Genomic DNA, 10,655 nt, shown 5'->3' with positions numbered 1-10,655 from the left:
AGACCGTAAGTGAGATGTCATGTCCCGCAGTACTACATTATGACGATGTTGCACCCTGTAGTGTTGTACGTTGAATTTGTTGTAAGGTAATTGACATCAGTCCAGGGAAAATATTATTTGGAGATTATAAGGATTATAAGTGATGAGTAAATTCGTGAAGGTAAGAGGGTAAGTAATATCGAAGAAAACGAATTTTGTCGAAGTTTGGCATGTTGGGATACGACCCGAGCTAAAATACCCGGTATTTATGGACTAGTGCCATACAAGATAATACATGGCCATGATAGAAAGGTGTATAAGATATGTGAAAAGTGAGTAATATTTTAAGTAAGCAGGAATAATTCTCAATTATTCAGGTAATTGATTAATTATCGAGTAACCGGTCATTACTTTATTAATTAATTCAATGTTTGGATAATCTTTCTCACTTTCACGTGGCAGTACCCCCCAATTCAATGTAATGACTCTTAAAGTTGTGCCTAGGTGTCACACTTAAAAGGGGAATTAAGAGAGGTATCTTTTGGTCATATATCTCTTAAGAATTATAATATAATTCATTCTCCTTTAAAACTTGCATACTGTGCTTTCTTGCCGCCATATTCCTCAGTTGTGTAGCTCCATAGTCGAAAATGGTGAAAGGATGCCAAGGAGAGCATGTACGACTCTATGTTAGAGGCACCGTTCTTGGTTACAAAATGGTCGAAGTCGAATTAGTATCCGAGCACGTCATTAATTCAGATCGAGGGAGTGAACACTAAGGAAGAAGTTGATTGATATTTAGGAAAGTATATGGCTCATATTTACAAGGCAAAAACTAAGAAGAACAATTCATATTATCGTTATATTTGGGGTAAAGTTTGTAGGCCACATTGTAACAGTGGTATTGCTAGAGCTAAATTCAAGTCCAATCTGCCACCTAAATCCATGGGAGCTAAGGTTAGAGCTTTCAAGTACCCAAGCAACATATAATCAAGTTGGACATAAATTGTTAAGTTTGTCATTTCCTAAGAAATACCAAGGAGTGAACATCTGATTAGATGTCGTCTAATTTTGTTCTTGGAGTTTCTATGTACGATTATTTAAGATGTTTTGGAAGTGAAAGCTTGAGATGGTTATTGATCAAGTTAAGAATTTTGGTCCAAGAATATCATACGGATTTTTTCCTATTCTAGGTAAGTTAAGGCTATCCCTTCTTTCTTTTGACATGATCCATACGATACGAACGAAACGTGCAAATGCACAAATTCCATAAGTGACTCTATTCATAGAAGTATTAGAAATATATATGTTCTTTAATTTCCATGTGACATAATATTTTATCATCTGTTCATGGGTCTCGGAACATACGAAAGTTGAAAAGATGTTGCTTTATGATATTGCTCAAGAGGCAAAATGGTCTTATGATATTCCGAATGATTTTATTGGCGTAATTTTCATGCATTGCATTCATGTGCATTGACTCATGACCAGATGGCATTATATACGCGTATATATATATGTATGTATATGGGATATGGGAAAAAGTTACGACGTTATATACGCACCACCACCTGATCAGCTGGTATATGATAATGATGTTGCCCATAGTGGCTGAAATATGATTCAAACGGCGTTATATATGAGTATGTATGTATGTATGTATTCAAATGGCGTTATATATGCATATATATATATATATGTATTCAAACCACGTTATATACGCGTATATATGTATGTATATATATGTATATGGGATATGGGAAAGGTTATGGCGTTATATATTCACCACCACCTGGTCAGCTGGTATACGATGATGATTTTGCCCACAGTGGCCGATATGATATGATGGGATGTCCTTAGAGGCTGATGATGTTATGAAACTGGTACCTATGCACGACATGTCATTCATACGCATATGCATGACGTTAAAAGTAATTTATGTTTTATAGAGCTATTCAGACTTACAGGTTGAGTCATGTACTCTATATGTCTTCCATGTCTCTTATGTATTTAATTATGTGGCTTACATACTCGGTACATTATTCATACTTTCATCCCTTTTCCTGGGGACGCTGCGTTTCATGCCCGCTGGTCCCGATAGACAGGTCGAGAGCCCTCCAAATAGGCTATCAGCTCACCGGAAGATGTTGGTGCGCTCCATTTGCTTCGGAGTTGCTCGTTTGGTTAGTATGATTTAGACGTGTATTGTTTGGTATGGCGGGACTCTGTCCCGACCTTTATGACATTTATGTATTCTTAGAGGCTTGTAGCCATATATGTCGTGTACATAAAAGATTGTACGGCCTTGTCGGCCTATGTTTGACTTTATAAAGGATGATGTTGGCCTATTAAGTCCGTATGTCACATGTATATTATGATGTAATAAGAAAGATATGTTACGTTGGTACTCGGTTGAGTAAGGTATCGGGTGCCCGTCGCGGCCCATCGGTTTGGGTCGTGACAAAAGTGGTATCAGAGCAGTTCTGTCCTAGGAAGTCTACAAGCCATGTCTAGTAGAGTCTTGTTTATGGGTGTGTAGTGCACCACACTTATAAGCAGGAGGCTACATGACATTTAGGATTGTCTCTCTTTCTTCATACTCTAGATCGTGTGGTAGAGCTCACTTATAAGAATTCAAATTCTGAAAGTCTATTTTATTCGTAATAAGACGATACCTACATCTAGAAAGAAGGCTGGAAAGAGAGATAGTTGTGGATGAGCTGAGCCAGAGGAATTGGATTTTTTTTGTATACTGCCTATGATATGTAATTTTGAGATCTTTAGCAGATTATGGGTATACTGAAAGGTGTAAGCTTCCTGATAAGAAGCCATAAGGCAGGAATGTCTATCCATCTTTATGGTGAAAGATAACGAGAGATTAAAATGATAAATACAAGTTTCAATAAGTAAATAATGAAGGTTAACAACATTTATAATGGGGCAGAGGAACATAAGATTTTTGAGTTATATTCAATAGTAACAGAGGTATATACAATTGGTCGCACCCATTCCAAATATGCCCTATGGGGATTAATAGAAGTAGTATAAGAAGATAGGATGGATGAATTGTTTGTGTCAGTTGACATTTCCGTAGGATATTGCAAATGTGCTAATAGATCTCCTTGTGAGACACCCAGATGGTATACTTTAAAATAGTGTAGCCAGATATGAGTACTACAAAGACATGAACTCTATGCTTTGAAGGGATACATATTACCTTAGTGTGACTCGTGTCCCTAGTAAAGCGAGAACGTTAAGTAACTTGAAGAGCCAATGGAGGGAGCAAAGGGAAGCTAAAGGCAAAAGAATGACTTGTTCGAGTTTTCAGAATAAAGTGATTGACAAAAATGTTAGCAAGAAAATAAGAAAAGAGTTAATAAAGCATTAAGAGTAAGATGTGATACATGAATGACAACGGTAGATCAAAAGAAAAAAATGACAATATTACAGAGTTTATAGTCAAGTGAAGGGAAATACAAGAGGTGATAAGTCCTGAGACAACAAAATAGTATAGGCCATAAAGTCATATCGTCACTTTGAGAAATAAGTTCGTGACTCTAACACGACTACCAGAAGGAAAAGTTGACCCCATAATAATAGAAATTAATGAAGAAAATTTGTTATCCTTGGTACATAAGGATTACCGCAAGGCGAGTAAGGATCATCGATGATGTAAGAGGACACCAAAGATACAAAGGTAAAACATCTATAGGCAAGTGGTCGTAGATCCAACTCTTAGTACACCCCTAAAGGGGGGAATATTGAGTGACATGGCATTAAGTCAGAATTAAGTGGTTCTAGTTATTATGGAATGGTAAAGGAAGAATGCGATAAATGAAAGAGGAACAAGACAAACACTTATCCAAATCTTACAGATACACTATGATTCAAGAATATTGTGCAAGCACAACGTCAAGGAGAGGAAGTAAAGGTCCCAGCCCGAGCTGTTATTAAAAAATAAGGAGCCAGTGCGAGACATAAGTTAAAACAAAGTAAATAACCCAAGAAAGATTACGAGGAATATTGATATGAGAATTGGCCAACGAGTAGTTAGTAATTGGTTAGGAAGATCTTAATTATGGCTAAACAGGGGGTTACAGACAAGTCATCAGATCGTGTAAGATAAACATATTAGAACCCAACATGGAGAATTCAGCCTCGGAGAATATCACTATAATACTTGAGGTATATTCAAACAAGAGTCGGGGTAGTTAAAGGTACCGCATGAGTGCTACAGGGATAAAAGAAAGTGCCACTGGGAAGGCAGTCAAAATATCAGTTTAGAAGAAACCATACAAGCATAAGGGCATGTAAATAAGCAACTACAAATGATTATAGGCAAGTAAGGACATCAAAAAGGTCCGTAATAAGCTCACAACTTTACGAGAGTCAAGTGTTATCCCTAAGTACTACAACGAAGGACTAGCTGAGGAGATAAGAAAGAAGGCTTCAACCTATGCACAACGACCTAAAGAGAAAATGGTCATGTAACAAAAATCTCGCAACAATATTGTAAGCATTCCAAAGGAGAGTGGCACCTACCGTGACTAATGAACGGGAAGTAAGAATTAAAAGTAATATTCGAGATCATATGAGTTGTATGAAAATTTTGGCAAGTGTGGGCACTAAGATAAGCTAAGTATGGACGCAACGAAGGGGCAGAAAGACCAGGAAAAGTAATAACTTATGTTGAAATGAAAGAATTATTTGATCAATGATCCAAAGTTAGTACGTTATGGATACACTCAAGATTTTGGAGCATTATCTAGGCAGCATATTTGTTGATAATCATATAGCCATAGAAGACTCCGGTATAAGTTAAAAGAAAGAAATAAGCCCAGGGCATAGACAAATGATCGAATTGTTAGAAGATTGTATCATGGATATTCCATAACGCCTATGAAAGGCTAAGGTAATAACTGATACCATGAGCCACAGATCGGAAGATAGCTTAAACCTACGTAAAGGCTGATCAGAAGGAAGAGGAAACTAAAGAATTACATCACCTAAGTAAATCAAGAGTCTGATTATTAGACCTAGAAATATTATAGAATTTATTCTAGAGAACATGACAGAATCACTCTTGATATCAGATGTTCAAGAGAAATAACACAACAACCATAATCTATAATGGCTCAACAAGGAAGCCAGTTAGAAGAAGTAACAGCCTCATATGAAGTCAGTACGAAGATCCCACCGGATTGTGTATGTACCATAGGTGCGAGTACTATAATAGAAATTCAAGTTATGGACAAGAATTACACCTAGGTGGAAGGGAGGTCACGAAAGAGATAGAAGATACGATGCAAAATTTTAAGGTAAGTAAGGTAAATGTGAACAACGTACGAGATACTTAAAGGCAGAAGATCGTGAATAGTCCATACTTCGGATAGAAGGCTATAAGCACGGGGATCCAATAATCGACAATGATAGCGGCATGTCTTCCAGCCTATGATTTCTAAGTACTGGGAGATCTAGTTAAGATAATAGAGAAAAGTTGTAAACAATGTGATATCTCGCTTGATGTTCCAGAATAATATAAGGAAATCTATGGTGCAAGCAAGATAGAGGGAAGTTTATAAATGGATATGTATAGGTCGCAAGCTTAAGTATGGTAGAGCAACAAAGTTTTAAGAAAACATGAGTAAGAATGAGGAAAGACAAGTGTAAAGGTGACGAGAATGGATAAGTCCCCAGGATTAAGTCCATGAAAACAAGAGAGATAATGGTTTCTCTAAATTATACAAAGCTCACTATAGCCTGAATAAACTCAAAGGAGTCTAAGACTAATAACATTTACAATGCCAGCCTAGTAATAAAATAAGGGTGTATTTGTGATAGATAAAAAATGATGTTTGGCCCTTCAATTGAGTAATGATTCAACAAAGAAAAGAAACAGATCTTATGAATTGGACAGGATTAAAGTACCCATGCAAGGTGAATCACATTGGGATGATGTGAGGTACGGTTATGAAAGCAGGGTATCACCCCAGGTGGATCAATCTAATCATTTTAGACATTTCCCGATAAAACGTGAATCCTAGCAGCAATATACATAAAAGGTTAAGTTATCAGTGGTATATTGTAGATCAATATTGAGGTGAATCAACAATGGATCGACAAAAGTTACAAAGTATGAGATAAGATTAGGCTGCCATTCTTAAAAATGAGCAGTAATGAGGAAGCATTAAAGGACTTAAATTTATACATATGGAATAAGCAACGAGAGTAAGCTGGGATTTGGTAGCAGACCTCAGCAACAATAAATTAATGTAAGAGTTATGGTAGTAGATTCATACGGATGGCTAAATGGATCTATGCAATGAGATAAATATTTGTCAATTCAACAAAGTACCGAGCAAAGAACTTCAGTATACTCATCGATGCCCAAAGGGACATCTTATCAAGCTCTACATATGAAGCCTAGAGACTGGGCACCCTTACAAGGTCAAAATCGTATAGGCTGCATGATGAAAGATAGCAACAGTTATGAGATTGGAAGGATTTCGACTACAAGTTATGGCATGGGAAAGAGGCCTAAAGGGGGGAATGCCTGGCCTTTGAACTTATTCACAGAACAATTGCCTAGATGGAAAAAGGACTACTAAAGTATTCGCAAGAGTTATGAGATATGAGAATGATAAGCACATTAGTCAACATTCGAGGACGAATGATCCATAGGGAGGAATGATGTTACACCCCATATTTTCGTACTTGAAAATACGCCATAAATAAATTAATGAGAGCTCGGAAGCGAGATGTCACATCCCGCAGTACTACATTTTGATGATGTTGCACCCTGTAGTGTTGTACATTAAATTTTTCGTAAGGTAATTGACATTAGTCCAAGGAAAAGAGTATTTGGAGATTATAAGGATTATAAGTGATGAGTAAATTCGTGAAGGTAAGAGGGTAAGTAATATTGAAGAAAACAAATTTTGTCGAAGTCTGGCATGTTGGGGTACGACCCGAGCTAAAATACCCAGTATTTATGGACTAGTGCCATACAAGTTACTACATGGACATGATAGAAAGGTGTATAAGATATGTGAAAAGTGAGTAATATTTTAAGTAAGCAGGAATAATTCTCAATTTTTCGGGTAATTGGTTAATTATCGAGTAACCGGTCATTACCTAATTAATTAATTCAATGTTTGGATAATCTTTCTCACTTTAACGTGGCAGTACCCCCTAATTCAATGTAATGACTCTTAAAGCTGTACCTAGGTGTCACACTTAAAAGAGGAATTAAGAGAGGTAGCTTTTGGTCATATCTCTCTTAAGAATTATAATATAATTCATTCTCCTTTAAAACTTGCATACTTGAGCTTTCTTGCCGCCATATTCCTCAGTTGTGTAGCTCCATAGTCGAAAATGGTGAAAGGATGCCAAGGAGAGCGTGCAAGACTCTATGTTAGAGGCACCGTTATTGGTTACAAAACGGTCGAAGTCGAATTAGTATCCGAGCACGTCATTAATTCAGATTGAGGGAGTGAACACTAAGGAAGAAGTTGATTGATATTTAGGAAAGTATATGGCTCATATTTACAAGGCAAAAACTAAGAAGAACAATTCATATTATCGTTATATTTGGGGTAAAGTTTGTAGGCCACATGGTAACAATGGTATTGCTAGAGCTAAATTCAAGTCCAATCTGCTACCTAAATCCATGGGAGCTAAGGTTAGAGCTTTCATGTACCCAAGCAACATATAATCAAGTTGGACATAAATTGTTAAGTTTGTCATTTCCTAAGAAATACCAAGGAGTGAACATCTGATTAGATGTCGTCTAATTTTGTTCTTGGAGTTTCTATGTACGATTATTTGAGATGTTTTGGAAGTGAAAGCTTGAGATGGTTATTGATCAAGTTAAGAATTTTGGTCCAAGAATATCATACGTTTTTTTTACTATTCCAGGTATGTTAAGGCTATCCCTTCTTTCTTTTGGCATGATCCATACGAATCGAACGAAACACACAAATGCACAAATTCCATAAGGGACTCTATTCATAGAAGTATTAGAAATATCTATGTTCTTTAATTTTCATGTGCCATAATATTTTATCATCTGTTCATGGGTCTCGGAACATACGAAAGTTGAAAAGATGTTGCTTTATGATATTGCTCAAGAGGGAAAATGGTCTTATGACATTCCGAATGATTTTATTGGCGTACTTTTCATGCATTGTATTCATGTGCATTGACCCATGACCAGATGGCGTTATATACGCATATATATATATATATGTATATGAGATATGGGAAAAGGTTACGGCGTTATATACGCATCACCACCTGATCAGCTGGTATATGATGATGATGTTGCCCATAGTGGCTCAAAAATATGATTCAAACGGCGTTATATACACATATGTATGTATGTATTCAAATGGAATTATATACGCATATGTATGTAAGTATTCAACGCGTATATATATATATATATATGGGATATGGGAAAGGTTGTGGCGTTATATACGCACCACCACCTGATCAGCTGGTATACAATGATGATTTTGCCCACAGTGGCCGATATGATACGATGGGATGCCCTCAGAGGCTGATGATGTTATGAAACAGGTACCTATGCACGACATGTCATTCATACGCATATGCATGACATTAAAAGTAATTTATGATTTACAGAGCTATTCATACTTATAGGTTGAGTCATGTACTCTATATGTCTTTCACTTATGTGCCTTACATACTCGGTACATTATTCGTACTGACGTCCCTTTGCCTGGGGACACTGTGTTTCATGTCCGCATGTCCCGATAGACAGGTCGAGAGCCCACCAAGTAGGCTATCAGGTTAGCGGAAGATGTTGGTGTGCTCCATTTGCTTCGCAGTTGCTCGTTTGGTTAGTATGATTTAGACATGTATTGTTTGGTATGGCGGGACTCTGTCCCGACCTTTATGGAATTTATGTATTCTTAGTGGCTTGTAGACATATGTCGTGTACATAAAAGATTGTACGGCCTTGTCGGCCTATGTTTTGACTTTATAAAGAATGATGTTGGCCTATTAGGCCCGTATGTCACATGCATATGATGATGTAGTAAGAAAGATACGTTATGTTGGTACTCGGTTGAGTAAAGTATCAGGTGCCCATCGCAGCCCATCGGTTTGGGTCATGACAGTTCTTCTCATGTACCTTCAACTGTTTGGACGCGTAGGCAATCACCCTACCGTCCTGCATCAACACCGCACCGAGGCCAACCCTCGAGGCATCACAATTGACTGTATAAGACACCGAACTAGTAGGCAATATTAAAACTGGGGTTGTGTCAAAGCTTTCTTGAGCTTCTGAAAGCTCACCTCACGCTTCTCTTTTCACTAAAATGGATCACCCTTCTGGGTCAACCTGGTCATAGGGGCTGCAATCGATGAAAACCCCTCCACAAAACGATGGTAGTAGCCCGCCAAGCCAAGGGAACTGCGAATCTCTGTAGTTGAGGACGGTCTGGGCCAACTCTGCACGGCCTCTACCTTCTTCGGATCTACCCGAATGCCCTCAATCGATACCACGTGGCCTAAGAATGCCACTGAATCCAACCAAAACTCACATTTCGAGAACTTTGCATATAACTTCTTCTCTCTCAGAGTCTGAAGCACGGTCCTCAGGTGCTGCTCATGATCTTCCCGACTCCGGGAATACACCAGAATACCATCAATAAAAACAATGACGAACAAGTCAAGATAGGGCCGGAACACACTGTGCATCAAATGCATAGAAGTTGTTGGGGCAGTGGTCAACGCAAATGACATAACAAGGAACTCGAAATGACCATACCAAATCCTGAAAGCGGTCTTCGGGATATCTGGCTCCCGAATATTCAACTGATGGTAACCTGAGCGCGAGTCAATCTTAGAAAACACTCGTGCACCCTGAAGCTGGTCAAACAGATCATCAATACGAGGCAAATGATAACAGTTCTTCACTGTAACCTTGTTCAACTAGAGATAATCAATACACATACACATGGACCCATCCTTCTTCTTCACAAACAAGACAGGAGCACCCCAAGGTGATACACTGGGCCGAATAAAACCCTTATCAAGCAATTCCTGTAACTGATCCTTCAACTCCCTCAACTTAGGAGGAGCCATACGATACAGAGGAATAGAAATGGGCTGAGTGCCCAGCAACAGATCAATGCCAAAATCAATATCTCTATCAATCGGCATGCCTGGAAGATCAGTTGGAAACACATCGGGAAAATCCCGTACTACTAGAACTGAATCAACTGAATGTGTTTCAATACTGACATCTCTCACAAAAGCTAAATACGCATCACACCCCTTCTCAACCATACGCTGAGCTTTAAGGAAAGAAATAACTCTACTGGGAGTGTAATCTAAAGTACCCCTCCACTCAATACGCGGTACACCTGGCATAACCAACGTCACGATTTTGGCGTGGCAATCAAGAATAGCATAATGGGGCGACAACCAGTCCATTCCCAAGATCATATCAAATTCAACCATACAGATTAACAATAAATCGGCTCTAGTCTCAAAACCACTAAGAGCAACCAAACACTATTGATAAACGTGGTCCACAACAAGAGAATCTCCCACAGGAGTAGAAACATAAATAGGGGAACTCAAAGAATCCCGAGATACACCTAAATGTGGAGCAAAATAAGAAGAGACATAAGAATAAGTAGAGC

At 38.1% G+C, this 10,655-nt stretch overlaps 2 pseudogenes; both read left to right on the top strand.

Moving 5' to 3' along the window:
• The first annotated feature begins 629 nt into the window (after positions 1 to 629).
• LOC104232288 (large ribosomal subunit protein eL33y-like) lies at positions 630 to 969 on the top strand (annotated as a pseudogene).
• A 6,384-nt stretch (positions 970 to 7,353) lies between these two features.
• LOC104232289 (large ribosomal subunit protein eL33y-like) lies at positions 7,354 to 7,693 on the top strand (annotated as a pseudogene).
• Positions 7,694 to 10,655: the final 2,962 nt, after the last annotated feature.

The sequence above is a fragment of the Nicotiana sylvestris genome, chromosome 5 (genome assembly GCF_000393655.2).
Source record: "Nicotiana sylvestris chromosome 5, ASM39365v2, whole genome shotgun sequence".
In the NCBI taxonomy this organism is placed as follows: domain Eukaryota; kingdom Viridiplantae; phylum Streptophyta; class Magnoliopsida; order Solanales; family Solanaceae; genus Nicotiana; species Nicotiana sylvestris.
The sequence above is the reverse complement of the archived record's forward strand: the minus strand, read 5'-3'. Positions and strand labels throughout refer to the sequence as shown.